Here is a 7795-nt window from a genome sequence, read left to right as displayed (position 1 = left end):
TGCTTCTGAGAAAATGAAAATTTGGAGCGTTGCGACGAATAGCGTCGTTAGGTTATGATTTTGTTATCTATCTTAATTTCAAGTCTCAGTCAGCCCAAACAAAGTATGTTTGGCAATGCTCACTGTTTCGGCCGTTTACGAGAAAATCGCATTACCCATGAAAAAACAATCAATTGGAAAATTCTTTAGAAATTTCAATAAATTTAAAAATTATTTTGTAGATATCGCCATTATTAGAGGGTTTCATGGAAAAATCACCAGAAATTTTAGTTGCTAAGGTTAGTCATTTTACACAATTATTGATACTCTAATCGTTTAGGTATATTTACAGGGTGGTTTGCCATAAATGTCTTCTATTTTCTTCTTTTCGAGAAATCAAAATTAATATAGAAATAAAAGTTTTTCAAAATATTTTTAATATTTTGTTGCATAAATCTGTACAATCCACCCAAGATTCTTATTAGGGTAACGCCAAATTATAATAAAACAAGTCTATATTTGCTGAAACTGAATAATTTTCTTTTGGAGGAAAACACGTTAGACATTATGGCTACTTATTTAATGGCAGTAAATTGTATTGTTTTTTTGTTGTAACACATTTCGTCAAAAATACTTAAATAATTTATATCAATTCAAGTGTTAATGTTTTTTTTTTAATTTCTTTAGGGTGTATAATGTAGACAATTTTCATAGTAAGCAGCAGACATGATACATAACAGATAAAAATATATTTTTTTTTCTTATTCTAAATGATTTCAGCCTAAAAACTGTTTGAAAATTGCGTTTAAAAACGGCGTCTTTATACATATACTTTGTATATTGTAATTTCAAGCGATAATATTTGTAATATGTTAGCTATAACATATTATCGCTCACTGTCCGTAGGCGGCTTTATTGTAAGAAAATTTCCAGTATAATCAATTAAAAAAAAAGTATGAGGCCTGAATGTTTATAAACTCGCAATTATTTTCGCAATATTAGCAACAAATATAAATAATTCATAAAAATGTTCTTCTTACACTTTTTTATATCTAGAAATATCAAATTAGGTTAAGACACACATGGAGGACCATCCTTTATTTAGCAGTGTAGTATCTCTAAACCTCAATTTTTAGCCCATTACGTTTATAGAACCAGAACCATCGAGCTCAAAAGTTATACGCTTTTTGACTGATTTAGAAAACAATTCAAACAACATTGATTCCACTGCATATGATATGGAAAGAGGGGTAAGGGTATTATATTTTCTTTTATACATATGTTCATAAAATTGTGTTTCAATAACTACACAGATTTGTTTTCAGAATTTTGATAATTCAAACGAAAATAATTCAGTAGTTGCTAGAAGTAGTGATAATTCAGAATGTCCTCAAGGTTTTACTAGTTCCGGGTCTGATTATGTACCCTCTGATAGTGAACAAGTTTCAAGCTTATTTAGTAACGAATCGAATAGCAGAAGCTCATTTAGTAACGAATCTAATAGCAGAATCTCTTTCGTGGAAAATGTAAGTTTATTTTATATCACATTACATGTCAGTACAATATACTGATAGGTATTATATTTTCAGAAAGTCAATCATTCTGTGTGTAATATAGATCTGCCCAATAGAAATGCTGAAAATTGTTTAGAATGTGATATTTCTAATAATTTAGAAGTATCAGAAAATACAAATATAACTCAACCACTTTCTACATCTTTGATCTTGGTAAGCAGATATATTTTACTTTAAACCATTTAGATACAGAGTTGGTTGTTAGTAGAAAACCACTGGCTTTAGTATCAGTTCTTAGAAAGCAAGGATATTTCCACCTCAAAACTGAAAAAAATATTAATCCAGTCAAGTCTTCAAAAAATGTTATGTTGAATATTTTGTCTGCACATATTGTTTGGGACAATACACAAAAAACTACTTTATAAACATGTGAAAAATTGCAAAAGGAGATCTGATAACATATATAATCCAGGTAGGAAATGTCTAGCAGAATCCCAAACATTTATGGCTTTAATAAATGTAAAAAATAATTCATTTTTAAAATTTTCTCGTGTCAAGAAGGAAATATTTCCTATAATGAGACCTGACGATATAAGTGCTGTAGCTAAATATGACCCATTGGTTTGCTTATACGGAGAGTGGCTCTTATCAAAACATAAACGACAGCAGATTGTAAATGTAGTATCCAATAAACTTAGGGAACTTGGACGTTTACTGATCGCTTGTAAGAATTGCTCAAATATTAATGGACTATTTGACATGTTAAAACCTGAATTGTTTCAACAATTGCTGTATGCTACAAAGTTAATTAGTGGATATGATGAGAACACTAAAACTTTTAAGTCACCATCATTGGCTGTGCATATGGGAACCACTTTGAAGACCGTTTGTGATGTGGCATATAAACTTGTTCTAGAGAAAAGAAATATACCCCACATTAAGTGGAACAATGATGAAACTAAAAGAAGTGAGATTAAAGACATAAAAAAATTGATCACAAACCACTGGTGCAGTGAAATATCAAGCCTAGCATTGAAAAATTTAAAAGAAAATAATTGGGAAAAGCCAGTGAAATTACCTTTAACGAGTGACATTCAATTATTTCATCAATACCTTAACGATAAGGCTGATAATGCTTATATGATGTTAAATGATGGCATTAACATAAAACAAAATTATAGGATTTTAACTCAATGTGTTTTGGCTTTAACAGTCATATTTAATAGAAAACGCGTTGGAGATGTTCAATATTTAAAAATTGAAGCATACAATAAAGATTACAGCACTGTTAGTGAAGAAAATATTATTGACTTGCTGAGTCCTGTGGAAAAAATTATTTGTAAAAACTTCAAAAGAGTAGTTAGCGGAGGTAAAGGGTCTAAACCTGTGCCAATATTATTTCCAAAAAAAATTCAGCAGTATATAGAATATTTACTAAAATTGAGAAAAAATGATCATATTGTACCATTGTCAAATGAATACATGTTCGCCAACCCAGGTTCAGAAAATCGATGGATGGCTGGAGGAAATGTAATAAGAAAATTTGCCAGAAATTGCGGTGCCAAACATCCAGAACTCTTAACTTCTACAAGATTCAGAAAGCATATTGCAACTACACTTCAGAACATGACTTTAGGAAATGATGAAATAGAGCAAATAGCCACATTCATGGGGCATACCAAAAAAACACACACAGAATTTTACAGGTAGATATTATATTTATATATTTTTTTACAATTATACAGGTATAATTTAAAATTTGTATTGAAATTTTACGTTTAAATGCTTTTATACATATGCAGTGTGTCCTGTTTTTCAGGTTAACACCTCTGGAAATGTGAGAGAAGATTGTGGACTTTCCGCAAGTCAATTTTTTTACAAATAGTACCCTGAAAGGAGGTTATATTCTACTAATCATTTTATTGATGTAACAATACTTGGCCTACTACGATTTTTTAAAAGGGTCGTTATTCGAGAACGTGGAATTAGGATTTTTTTATCAAAAACATAATATTACCAGGCTATTCAACACCTATCAAAATACCCATATACCAAATTTGAACAACAAATGTCTATGGAGTGTTTTTTTATGTGGCGCCAAACTTCGAAAAATTAGACAACTAAAAATTATAATAAGCAGGTCAAAGATTGCCATAAAAGTGAAAACAAGTAAAAAGTACATAAAAAAATACAGACGCTATAAATTTGACACTTAATGGCGGCCATAGTAAAAATAATTAACGTACAAAAAATGTAGGTAATGAATTATAAGTATTAAGTTGTTAAACAAAAAATTGGAATACAATCTATATTAAATTTTAGTTTTCTCGAACTATGGACTTTTACTTTTGGGGGTTTATAAAAAAAAAATTTTATAAAAACAGACCAAGGAATTTGGATAACCTAATGAATTGCATAAGACAAGCTTGTGCAAAGATTACTCCACAACGGCTTTGTAAATTATTTTTAAATTTAAGAGGACTGGAAAAAAGTGTTCGACTCGAAGGAGGTTTGGTCGAGAAAACTAAAACTTTATTTAGATTAACGTTTTGCAATTTTTTTGTTTAACAACTTAGTATTTATAAATCATTACATTTTTTGTAGGTTATTATTTTCATAATTAATTAATAATAATTAATTAATAATTAAAATAATTAAAAGTATTAAATTTATAGTGTCTGTATTTTTTCTTTGTCCGAATAGCCTGGTAATATTATCTTTTTAATAAAAAATGCCTAATACTACTTCCTTTTGTCACATCAATAAAATGATTTGTAGAATATAACTTCCCTTCAAGGTACTATTTGTAAAAAAATTGGCTTGCGGAAAGTCCACAACCTTCTCACATTTCCAGAAGTGTTAACCTGAAAAACGGGACACATTGTATATATATATGCATATATATTTTTTAGATTGCCTCAGGATATTTACCAGACAGCAAAAGTGGCTAAAGTTCTTATGTTATTGGAAAATGGGAAAGGACACGAGTTGCGTGGCAAAAATTTAAATGAAATCGACTTCAAAAATGATATTTATTATAGCTCAGAATCTGAGAGCGATGAACCTAGTGAAGAACCCATAGCTGAAAAAATGTTGCATGCAGTAGAAACCAAAAATGTAATTAGGGATGAAGTGACCAGTAAGGAATTAGTCCCAGCTCATCACCCAAAGGGTAAATTTACTGTTTTATTAAAAACTGTATTACTGAATTATAATTTTTAGTTACTGAAGAACATATAAAAAAGAAACGTCGGACTGAAGTAATCGATAAAGAATTAATCCAAACTCATTCCTCAAAAGGTAATTCACTGTTTCTTTTAATTAAAAATAAGAATATTAATGAATTATAATTTTTAGTTACTGAAGAACATATAATAAAAAAACCTCGAACTGGAGTAATCGATAAAGAATTAATCCAAACTCATTCCTCAAAAGGTAATTCACTATTTTTTTTATTAAAAATAATAATATTAATGAATTATAATTTTTAGTCACAGAAGAACATACAAAAAAAAGAATTCGTAGTAAATGGTCCAAAAAAGAAAAAGAACTAGTTAACAACTATTTTCATCGCCACATAAAATCAAAAACAGCGCCTCGGAAACATGAATGTGATAAATTTTTAACCAAGTATAAAAATGACTTCTTAGATAAAGATTGGGTAAAAATAAAAACAATGGTTTACAATATATTCAGGCAAAAATAGTTATGTAATAACGAATTTTTAATAAAAGCAATAAAAACAACTTGTACTTTAAAATTCATAAAAATACCTATTTATACATTTCCCTCTTCTTCAAGTGCAAATATAATTAAAGCATAAAACAATGTATAATATGCATAATTAAACAACTCTGTTTTTTTATAAATGAAAAAATACACTGTGTCCGCGGATGGATTCCCATGAGGGAAAAAATCTTTATTATTATTTTTACGACCAAGTCATTATAAAAAGTTCTGCTTGTTGAGAAAATTAATTCACAATAAAAATTTTTAGATTATATGTACAGGGGTAAATAAATTAGGAAAACATGAAAATGATTCAGGAGAGAAGTACAATTATTGTTTATTACTTTTAACAAATATTTTATAAAACAAAGTTGTTTATGAACTAACATAATGACTAAATACCAATTTCTAAATAAAAATTCGAATGTTTAAAAATTAATAATANTATATATATATATAGACATATTACGCATCATTACGAAGCCGAAAAAGACAGATTCATCCGATATTATGAAGCCCACTAGGTTAATACGAAGCCCTCCTTCGGGCTTCGTAAAGATAACCGTGTATAAAGTCAGAAATAGCTATTATATGATTATAGGGACCTGTAACAAATTTTTAGGTAAGGCTTCGAATTGGCGCATTTTATGGCAAAATACACGCGCCATAGTTCACCATACTGATCTGCAGAGGGCGCGTCAGTCAATCTGTATATATTACATACATATAAAATAGATCCAGCGCATTTTACGAGCCAAATCGGAATACGAGTGATTATACGAGTCCCTATTGAGTTGGCAACAGTGTACGAGATTTAAATCATTTTCCGTTGATTTTATTCATTCTTTTCGTCTATGCGATCTGTAGTCTATGAGAGGCCCGTTTCCCTAGTTATTAGGTATTAGTATTTTTGTGAAAGGTGTAGTAAGTATAAGTTCCAAAAAAGAAAAAGAACTAGTTAACAACTATTTTCATCGGCACATAAAATCGAAACCAGCGCCTCGGAAACATGAATGTGATGAATTCTTAACCAAGTATAAAAATGACTTCTTAGATAAAGATTGGGTAAAAATAAAAACAATGGTTTACAATATTTTCAGGCAAAAATAGTTATGTAATAACGAATTTTTAATAAAAGCAATAAAAACAACTTGTACTTTAAAATTCATAAAAATACCTATTTATACATTTCCCTCTTCTTCAAGTGCAAATATAATTAAAGCATAAAACAATGTATAATATGCATAATTAAACAACTCTGTTTTTTTATAAATGTAAAAATACACTGTGTCCGCGGATGGATTCCCATGAGGGAAAAAATCTTTATTATTATTTTTACGACCAAGTCATTATAAAAAGTTCTGCTTGTTGAGAAAATTAATTCACAATAAAAATTTTTAGATTATATGTACAGGGGTAAATAAATTAGGAAAACATGAAAATGATTCAGGAGAGAAGTACAATTATTGTTTATTACTTTTAACAAATATTTTATAAAACAAAGTTGTTTATGAACTAACATAATGACTAAATATAAATTTCTAAATAAAAATTCGAATGTTTAAAAATTAATATAATATAATAATAGTTTTTATGTAATTATTTGGATTTTACAACAAATTTTTATTTACATCTGTCAGTATTAACATGAACATAGGTATATAAAATCAGCTAAGTATCTTGATTTTTTGTAAAATGCAAATAATTACATAAAAACCTTTAATATTTAAATATACGAATTTTTATTTTGAATTTTGTATTTAGTCTTTATGTTAGTTTATAAACAACTTAGTTTTATAATTTTTTTGTTAAAAGTAATAAATAATTAATTGTACTTCTCTCTTGAAGCATTTTCATAGTTTCCTTTATGTACACCCTGAAGGTACATCTGATATACAAAAATTTTATCGTGAATTAATTTTCTCAACAAGTAGAACTTTTTATAAAGAATGACATTTGGTCGTAAAACGAATAAAAGATTTTTTTCTTTCTTTGTGTCTGTGTTCGTGGACACACTGTAAAGTAATGTATGCAACGGTTTTTTCAATTTTCTTGGAGAAAAAATAATGCTCAAAATTACAAAACAGTTGATTTCAATTATCTTAATTTCAGTAGGTACCTATTTAATTCTTAAGACAAAATAATTATAATTCCAAATTGTTTCAGAATCAATTTAGGTATTTGATAATAATTGGTTATATTGTTTTCTGTAGATTGACTTGTACCTATAAGTCTGATTATATTAAAAATAATGCATGAGAAATGTGGCAACGTTTCAGGGCTTCTTTTAACTGTATGACCATATACATTATATACAACCGGGCTTCTTTAAATATGTAAAACCACATTGGGTTTGGTAAAAACTGTGAATTATCTAGTTTTACATATTTTAAAAAAAGTTACCCCTCGAAGTGTGAATGAAATTATATTAGTTCGTACTTATAATACCTGCAATATATACAGCATTAAAACAAAATTTAACATGGGCTTCTGGTGGCCTTTAGTGTCTAATGGGCTTCGTAATAATAGTTGGGCACGTATATATATATATATATATATATATATATATATAT

Source organism: Anoplophora glabripennis, unplaced genomic scaffold, assembly GCF_000390285.2.
Source record: "Anoplophora glabripennis isolate ALB-LARVAE unplaced genomic scaffold, Agla_2.0 scaffold821, whole genome shotgun sequence".
Lineage (NCBI taxonomy): Eukaryota > Metazoa > Arthropoda > Insecta > Coleoptera > Cerambycidae > Anoplophora > Anoplophora glabripennis.
This window is presented reverse-complemented; position numbering follows the sequence as displayed.